The following is a 9,696-nucleotide window of genomic DNA, read 5'->3' as shown; positions in this document are numbered from 1 at the left end:
GTGTGTGTTGTTGAAGTAGACCATTCACAATCAATGTTGACACAAAGTTTGCAGCCTCATTCACAATAGCACAGAAAAGTTTCCGGACAAAAAGAGCTTTTGAGTAAATTTCGAGGTGGCAGCATTTGTACACCCAATATATCCGTCTATATTCAAATGTTCACGCATAGATACAGGATATTTTGGAAGCCGTTTGCCTTCAAGTGCCTCTATGATGTGGCTATTTAAGTCATAAAATCTCGCATAAAATACGGTGAAAAATCACTGACAAAAGTGCCAGGAAAACTGGTTAAAAATGACTATTGAATTTCAAAGTTTGAAAATTAGAGGCAAAACCGAATCTTTTACTTTCTTCGAAGCTTATTTTTCAAACTCTTTGGAAATCACATCAAAAATCAAGTTTTCCAGAAAATTCCTCCAATCGTCCTAAATGGACTGAATTACTGGACCCAATCCTGTTACTTGGCCTCTAACCGAAATAAATTTAAAATCATTCTAGACTCACTTTCCCGTTCATAGATTTTTTAAATGTTGTTCAACGTAAGACTCGGAACAGGTCACGTATGCCTTGATCTGAACCTGAAATTCAAGTCGACCTAACAATCTCTGAGTCTGAACTGACCTGAATTTGTCTGAAATGCGAAAATCAATAGAAGTTCAGGTAAGTCACTTCAGGCTTCAGGTAAACCTGCAAAAAATCCCAGATATACCTGAAATCCGACATGATTTATCTCTTGATGTAAAATTTTTTAATTCAGGGTCAGTTCCAATCAGATTCAGATAATATGAATATCTGGTTTCAGGGCAGCTGTTCCGAGCCTTAGTTCAACGAATACGTCTTTATCAATTGAGCCTTCCTTGTCAATACGTCAATCAGCTTTGTGCGAATGGTCTAAAAGATGGGGTATCACAGAGGAACATTTAACGTATGCACAGAACTCCCAATGGGCCAGAGATTTACGAAATGCAGACTGAATTAGGAGAATAGTTTGAGTGATCAGCAGAGCATGCAGGTTTTTTTTTTTTTTTTTTTTTTTTTTTTTTTTTACATGCAAGCACAAACACAAGGGATATATCCCTTTGATGTTGATGGTTCACATCAACACGGTCTAGCCTAAATAATTGGGGGAAATGCTCGGTAATGGGAATTAATATTATTCTTGAAAAGTTGAGGATTACATACGGGGGGGAAGACATGAGCCGGAAGACTATTCCACAAACGAATCGCAACTGAGAAGAAAGTTCCCTTGAACTTTGCCGTGCGGCAAAATCCAGAAGCGACAACATGGGGATGTGCTCGTGCTGATTGCCTAGTGACAAGAGTCGAATTGTGGATAGGCGGGATCAGCGTCGATATCTCCGATGAACATTCACCGTAATAGTATCTGTAGAACAACGAAATAGCACCAACGATGCGCCGATGTTCGAGAGTGTCAATTGGATTTGTAACGCTTTCGTCACCGATCAATCGGATAGCTCTCCTTTGAAGTCTTTCGAGAAGATCCAACGTTGAGGGTGGAGCACCGACCCAGAGATGAGAGTTGAATTCAACTAGAGGCCTTACATAAGCTTTGTATATAGTCACAAGCTCTGTGGACGAGAAGAATCTTTTGCATCTCCTGAGAAATCCCAATCTCTTTGCCGCTGCCTTCGTCACACTCACTACGTGTTCATTCCACAGCATCTTGCTGGTAACATTCGTTCCGAGCAATCTTAGACTTGAAGTGTCTTCAAATTCGTCGGTCATGGTGGGCAGAGCCGTCGTCATCTCAGTCCTCTTGTGGGAGAACCGACATTTTTGAGTCTTGCCTAAATTCAGCTCAACTCTGTTAGCTCGGACCCACTCCTTAAGAACACCAATGTCGGAACTCAATGTCTCTACCATACCTTTGCGAGCCTCATCTACATCCTCTTTCTTCGGCACTTTATCGAACTTATACGAGTGGTGTAGCGTGCTGTCATCAGCAAATCCATGAATGGGATTGGATGTAGCGTTCAAAAGGTCATTGATGTAAATCAGAAACAAGATTGGTGAAAGAACCGAACCTTGGGGGACTCCTGCATTTATCTCCAGCCTATCGGAAGTAGCTCCATCAAATACAACTTGGATCTTTCGACTCTTCAAAAAACTCTCGATCCAGCAACACATCTCTGGACCCACTCCGAAAGCAGCTAATTTGCTGAGCAGGTTCCTATGCCAGACTCGATCAAAGGCTTTTGAGAAATCGAGAGCAATCGCTTGAGTCTCGCCAAACGAGTGAAGAGACTGACTCCACATCTGTGAAAGATATGCCATCATATCACCCGTTGAACGTTTCGATCTGAAACCATATTGCCTATCGTGTATGAGCCTGTTCGTCTCTAGGTAAAGCATTAAATTTTGCTTAATTACCTTTTCCATAACTTTTGCCAACACAGAAGTTATCGCAATCGGTCGATAGTCTTTCGGATCAGAGCGGTTTCCCTTCTTCTTGAAAACCGGCTGAATATTTGTCAGCTTCCAGTTAGCTGGGTAAACGCCCGAAGAGTAAGACAGATGAAAAAGTCGAGCGAGTGGCCGAGAAAGCACAGAGTTACAGTTCTTAAGAACCGTGGCGGGAATACCGTCAGGACCAGAGGACTTCTTCGTGTTGAGGCTTTTCATCACTCGGCTAATCACCCTATCTCTAAAGTAGATCCTTTTCATCCTACACCTTACTCGCGGCATAACCGGCGGCGCTTGGTCCGTATCATCTAGAGTAGAATTCTTGGCAAAAATCCTAACAAACGCATTCGCTTTAGACTCCGCGTCAATGATCGGATCACCTTCGCAGTCCATAAGTGGAGGAGTAGAAGACTTCACAAAGTTATTACTAACACTCTTTGCAAAGGACCAAAAGGACCTAGAATCATGGTACGTGTTCAAGAGCTTCTCCTTAACCTTCTGTTCATGGCGATACTTCGCTGATCTGAGCACCACGTTACATACATTCCTTGCCCTAACATAGATGGCTCTATCTTGAGGTGAGCGGCTCGCCTTATAAGCGAAATACGCCGTATCTTTGTCGGCTACAGCAACCTTACAATCTGGAGTAAACCAGGATTGAGCTGATCTCTTAACTTTCTTCGACGTCTGAGGAATGAATAAATTCATTCCCATTAGAATCACGAAAGTCACGAGAAAAGTGGCTTCATCGACGCTCTTCTTGTCAAAACAAAACGACCAGTTCACATTCGCGTAGAAATCCTTTAAATCATCCCACTTGGCGTCTCTATAATGCCACACATTCCGCTTGGGCACCCTTTCTTGGCTAGGTGCCAACTCTTTGAACGGAAAATACGTGCTAACAAGGCAATGATCGGACTTGCCCAACGGCGCGTTAACAACAACAGAATATTTACCTGGATCCGATGTAAGAAATAGATCTAGCAGGTGTGCGTTCTGATCGGCCGCGTCGGGTACTCGAGTGGGCTCATCTACCAGCTGACTGAGGTCGTTCAATATCGCGAACGACTCAACACAAAGGCCAGCGGGGTCAGTCCGGTTGGAATATTTAAGCCACGGGACATTGTGGACGTTGAAATCGCCTGCAAAGGCAATTTCAGCGTTAGGATATAGTCGAATTATTTCATCGACAGAATCGGAAAGCAGCTCAAATTCAGCCACGGTCCTCTCATTGGTCAGACTTGGGCTCCTATACAGAAAACACATACATATAATATGACCTTGGAGGTTAACCTTCAACCACATAACGTTAAAATCGGCAGCGTTATGCAGCTCGAACTGCTGTAGGCGGACAAAACTCAAATCCTGTCTGACATACATGCAAGTGCCGCGGTGAGGGAAAAAATTCGACAAAAAGGTGTAATCCGATAAGTGAAAATCCGTTTCGTCACATAAGTCGGTTACTTGAGTCTCACTGAGTGCAAGAATATGGGGCTTCATGAGTCCCATGTGGTAAGATACCGAGGGGAAATTTTCTCTCAAACCACGAATATTTGCGAAATCGAACTTGAAATGTTCACGCGGGTTTGAGAGTACGGTCAGATACCGTAATGAGGTAACGGGAATACTAGAATTCATTTTGCGTTAAAACAGGAACCGGCTATGCCGTGGAAGTGTAACAACATGAAATCTAGTTTGAGCAGTTCAAAAAAAAGGGGGCATCCGTATCGTCGTTAACCGTTAAAATAAATCACTAATCCAATCGACACAAATTCAGAAACGAAATTGATAAACAGGCACACGAAGAGGTGGGGTTATCGGTGACTTCCACGAGTGCTTGCGGACCAGAAGGAGGAACGGGTATGCATATAATATGTGAATGCTCCTTTGATTACAACAGAGACCAAGACTGTGAGAGACTATGTTTCTGTTGTACGAAGTTACCAATCGGGGACATGCTACTTTGGATAAAGGTTCCCAAAGGCGACAAGAAAGTGATTTAAAGTTCACATGATTTAAGAGATGATACTAACATGATCTTCCCAACTGACAGATCTAAAAGAAATGTCCTCATCGAAGTCTGATAAAACGGGAGAAATTTCTTTTATGTCTAAATCGGAAGATTTGGGATTGTCATAGTTAACGGAAATGAAAATCCATCAAACGAAACAGTCCTACGCAACAAATCAACAACAATGTAGAACGGCTAAAAGGTGTTCCGAATGTGTTTTTTCTTCTTCATTCGGCCGCATTTTCTGCTATACGATACAGTCACCTTCCGATAAACGTTAAGGCTTGATTTCCACTTATCAAAAATGTACTCCGTGTGAGAGACCAAATTGAATTATTCTTTTCAATTTTTGATCTGATTACTTGACAGTTTGCTCTCTCACGGCTCTCTCACAGAGTACTTTTTGTTGAGTGGAAACCATACTTAAACAAGTTTCTCATAGAAAAGTTTTTTGACCTCAAACCAGAAAGCCATTTACTTGACCTACGTTATAGCGAATTGTATGTACTCTTGTACTCTGTATGTAAAGTGTAAAAATCGTTGCTCGTTCTAAATATAATGCTCAGGAATTTTTTTTTTAGTCTGACGTAATTCTATCTCGAACTCCACTGTGTATATAAATACAAAATATAACTGTTATAAGCTGCTTAACCGTTGAACCGTGACGCTTTTATTCGTATTCGGTTACAGTTGATTTACGAAATGATGTCTACTGTTAATTCCTCTTTGAAATTTTAGAGTATTAATCCTTCGAACGTACACAACAACCCAACTGTTTTTGAGTGCCTTCAAGGCTGAATTACACGTTCTACAGTTTTCAATGTGGTGACGTCAATCATCAAAGCTTAAAAATTCAAACATATGTACACACTGCGTGCTGCATATATTGCATCATCATGTTCGCTTAGCATCTGAAGATATGTATAAATTACAGAAATGATTCCATTCCTATTCATATTATGAGTACAAATTCTGTTAGAGTGATGCTTACACTCATACACACATGATGACGTTCAATAATACATTAAACATCCAATTTTATCAATCATAAAGAGGGTCCTTGCTTTGATGGCAAGAGCATTTCGAGAAGGGAAAATTTAAAAATTGAGCTTCACTCAATCTCTTCAATTGTAGCAAACAAAATCAGCGAAAGTACACCGGTTCAGCCACTGTAAACACCGATAGAATAATATAAGTCCATAAACGAACCAAAATAAATTCATAAACTTGCGCAGTACGCGCGATAACAACTCGATTCCGAATGCCACGGTGAAAAGTAACGTATAGAGCGGAAAAAAAGTGTATTCCACTTGGCTCTCGATTCAGTTCATTACCATTCTCTGTGTCGTGCGGTAATCTCGAAAAAGAAAATTTTCTATTTACAAACGGTCTTTGGGTCGGTGGAAGAAAAGGAAGTGAAAATTGTGAAAGAAAATCGCTTTGAAAGGGTGAAAAACGGATTTATTACCAGACCGTAATGATGTTAAACTATCGATAATAATATGCAGATTGTAATGCCGATAAATAAGTGAATGCACTGACGGTATTTATTAGCTAAATTTAATTCAGAGTTTTTCTGCTGCTGTTCCATGAATCCATTCGTGTGATAGAATGCTCTGTAGAGCAACATCAAAATAAGGATAAAAATGTCCGTCTCCCCTATTATTGCTACAATGTTTTGTCTTTGTTTGTTAACCAGTTCGTTGAGTGTGTGTGTATGTGTGTCTGTTTAACCGAAGTGGAAAGTGTGGAAAATATTTGTGTGTACGTGTTAGAGTTTGCATGGTATTTCAAAAAGCGTTGCCAATGTTTCACGAGGGGGATGTTTTGCGTTTCCATATGTAAAATGTAACGATGACGTTATCAATACAATCACACATCATCGACCACACATTTATTACCTATATATAGGTAAACTAGTGCAGGAAGGTGTCGGGCCATATTTCTTGTTTTACTACTTTGTTTTGATGAATTGTGTGGGGTAAATGAAATTGAACACGCAACGACACGACAAATTGATGATTGTTATCTTGACACAAAATTAAAATTAATTCTCTGACAGACTTTGATAAAAGAGCCGAGACAGGACGGTTCTACTCCACAAACTCTTTTTTAAATCTAATCAGAAACAACCAATCCGGATGCACAATTTACACAATAATTTCCCGACGAAAGGCCAATACTTTCTTCTATATTTGTATTCACACAACCGATTCTTATCGCTAACTTCACAATATAACCGGTATAATAATCTAGTCAGTCATAGTATGTAAAGTGCGTGTCGTTAAATCATTTCTCATTCATAGTTTTATTATCGGAACAACGTATTACGAATGTATTACACTGATAAGAACATTCACAAATTGAAATGACTAAGAATTATTGGTTTGATCCTTTGTTGTGGACTATGAACTTGGGATTGTGTTTGTTTTCATTATTTTTTTGTTTTTGTTTGCTTATCACATCTTCGAAATTATTTCTTTTTTTATGTAAAAGTTATCTAATAGTTAAGCACAGCATGACATTCACTGATTACTGGCTCAACATGTTCAGGAACGAAATGCTGAGTTTCAAGAGTAGAATATGGTTATAGTGACTAATAACGAGGGGTAAACGACTTTCAAAACGGATGTGACCAACGCACTTCGAGAAAAAGTGATCATAGTCGACAGCTGTCAAATAAAGTACTATTTTGTATGAAATAGTTTTTTGTACACTGTTTTACAGTGTGACACACTGTCAAGTTTCAGTACTCTATTTAGAGTACCGCTCATGCTTGAAGTGCGTTGGTGCGACACGATTCTTTGATTTTGTAGCATGGAGCTGAGGGAAATAATTTCCCAGTTAAGGACAGCTCATAAATCGCGTCCTCTTTGACGAGAAGAGGGAATACGAAAAAAGTGGGAAAAATAACAACTTCAGGGTAGTGACAACTTTAAAGATCTTCTCATGTAATAGAACAGGTTTTTCTTTGTTTTACCTTTCACTTTCAGTCATGTCAATAGCTGATCTTAGGCTGAATCCATTGTTAAATTGTCAAATAGTCTATATTATGAACACACTGTTAAATATGCGACTATTAATAGGCCATTGAATCTTGAATACAAAGATCTCATCAAAGTTTCGGTTTGTCAATAGATCTGTTCAAAGTGCAGGTGCAAAGTGTAGTCAGACGTCATACACAGAGCCATAACCTCAACCAATACCCTCTCTAGCAACCAAACTTCGTTTTGACGCAGTCAAAATACCACCTTATTTTGACAAATGTGCTACTGACTTTTTCTTGTAATAGAGTTGCCGTGCCGCGCTCTTTTTTAAAGCAATATTGACGTCACTTGAAAAAGACAAACTTTAAACTTTATTTCATTTTTGCACACCAAAATAACGAAGCAACACACAAAAAAACACGTCACAATCACAAATTATTCATTTTCGAACACCGAAATGGTTAATCAAGACGTAATATTTTTAACACAAAAAATGAAATCGCTGCTCATACTTCATTTAATTTATTTTTGAAAGTGTAAAATTTTCTATGACAGAATACACTGTAAAGTTTTACCACCTTAATTTTCCTAGTTTGGTTGCTAGAGAGGGTATTGCCTCAACGCTTTTCCATACATTTTGTCAACACTTTGTTTGGTTATATGTTGTCTGTGGATGATGTTTGACAACGTTGCACTTGGAACAGACATATCACCCTAACTAAAGTTGAAAATATCGAGACTTCGTCGCTTATTTGCCATGGTCTTTAGGAAAAACGTTGTTCCTAACTTATGCTAAAAGGCTTTTTTAGCGAATTCGATTCCAGCACTCGCCTCCGGCTCGACCTGGAAACCTCTCATTCACTAAAAATCATTTTAGAATGCGTTAGTAAAATAACTATTTCGCCACTAGTGAAATAGACTTTTCGCAACAAGTGAAAAAATACTTCCATTACGCTCATCAAAGTACCGTTAAAAAATTCACTTTTTGCAGCGCAGTTGCAGAAATTCGTTTCTATCATGATTAACTATTTAACGTTACATTCGTCCACTCTACCGAACAGCCAACAGCTAATTACTCGATCAAGTTGATACTTACAATACTTGAATAGAGATGATTATCAATCGAGAGATAAGTGCTTATTGATTGGTGAATTTGTTTGATTTCGCTGCTATGTCGAACCTAGTAGATATATCTGTAATTGAGTTTCGAATATTTTTTTGTGGAGTTCTATGTGTTTGTGGTAAAAAGGTGTGAAAGGTTGTTTAATTAAGAGATTTACGGATTAATGACGGAGGTTTGTTAGGAAGGTAATTGACAAGAACTATTTAGACAGTGCTAGTGTGTTTGACTTCAACCTCCTTCTCGTCTATTTAAAGGTTACATGTGGGATTTCCCATTTATTATTTAAGAAAAGTTTCCGAGAAAAAGAAACACAAATTGTGCACAGAATAAAATCATTAGGCGTCGAAGTGGAAGTATAAACCCTGGACGAATAACTTTCGTCTGAATTTCCTAATAATTCGAATACAAGTTCCAGTCAGGCATGAGCGCCGACGGAGAAACCTCGGCGGCGGCGAAAAAGTCGGCTTGAGCCGGCTTAAAACGGCTCGGCTGGATGTTCCTTTTAACTTTTTTTTCAAAGTAAAAACGTTTAGATAAATTCATGGAAAATGAACTAGTAAGCATGAAAATGAAATTGTACGGAAAGCGAAAATGTAGGTAGATTAGGTTGTTCAAAGTGCAAGTGGAACTGGTCTTGTTACAAGCAAGTCTCTAAGTCTAAGGTTCACTAACACGTCAAGTTTTATTGCCTCAATACTTGAACTAAAAATCATGCTCCGGTACACTCATTTAACTGATTAAGAAAATGGTTTTCGAGAAGAAATCGAAAGCTCACGAAAATCAAGTAAAAATTGAAAAGAAAAAAAATCGATAAAATTCGCAAAGATCGATAAAGTTTTCTCAAATTTGTGAATTAACTGATTGTGCGCCTTCGGCTCGTTCCGGAAAGGTCATACTTGCCAAAACAACAAACTTAGAAGCGAGGACGTAATATACCATTCTGGAAAATTCATGAAAATTCAAGAAAATTTTCAAAATTTTCTTAATTTTGAAAAAAAAAATCAAAATGTACTTGAGCTGCTTAGGATCAACAGGAATCTCGGTTTTCAAAATTATTTCACCCATTCACCTTTCGAAATCTTTATTTCATTTTCCAGCCGTTTCAAGCCGGCTTGAGCCGTGTTTTTGGCACCGGCTCGGCTGCGGCGCG

The 9,696-nt window shown here is 39.0% G+C and overlaps 1 protein-coding gene across 4 annotated transcripts in view; it reads left to right on the top strand.

Moving 5' to 3' along the window:
* The first annotated feature begins 5,759 nt into the window (after window positions 1–5,759).
* LOC119074532 (diacylglycerol lipase-alpha) overlaps window positions 5,760–9,696 on the top strand; it is a 43,740-nt gene continuing 39,803 nt past the window's right edge. For 2 of the 4 annotated variants that reach the window (XR_005087206.1, XM_037180699.1), the window contains exon 1: window positions 5,760–6,084. The gene's annotated coding sequence lies outside the window, so the exon portion shown is untranslated. The remainder of the gene's footprint in view (window positions 6,085–9,696) is intronic. The other 2 variants (XM_037180698.1, XM_037180696.1) reach the window with 2 other exon arrangements.

The sequence above is a fragment of the Bradysia coprophila genome, unplaced genomic scaffold, assembly GCF_014529535.1.
Source record: "Bradysia coprophila strain Holo2 unplaced genomic scaffold, BU_Bcop_v1 contig_151, whole genome shotgun sequence".
NCBI lineage: Eukaryota > Metazoa > Arthropoda > Insecta > Diptera > Sciaridae > Bradysia > Bradysia coprophila.
Note: the sequence above shows the minus strand (reverse complement) of the source record. Positions and strands in the feature narration are given on the sequence as shown.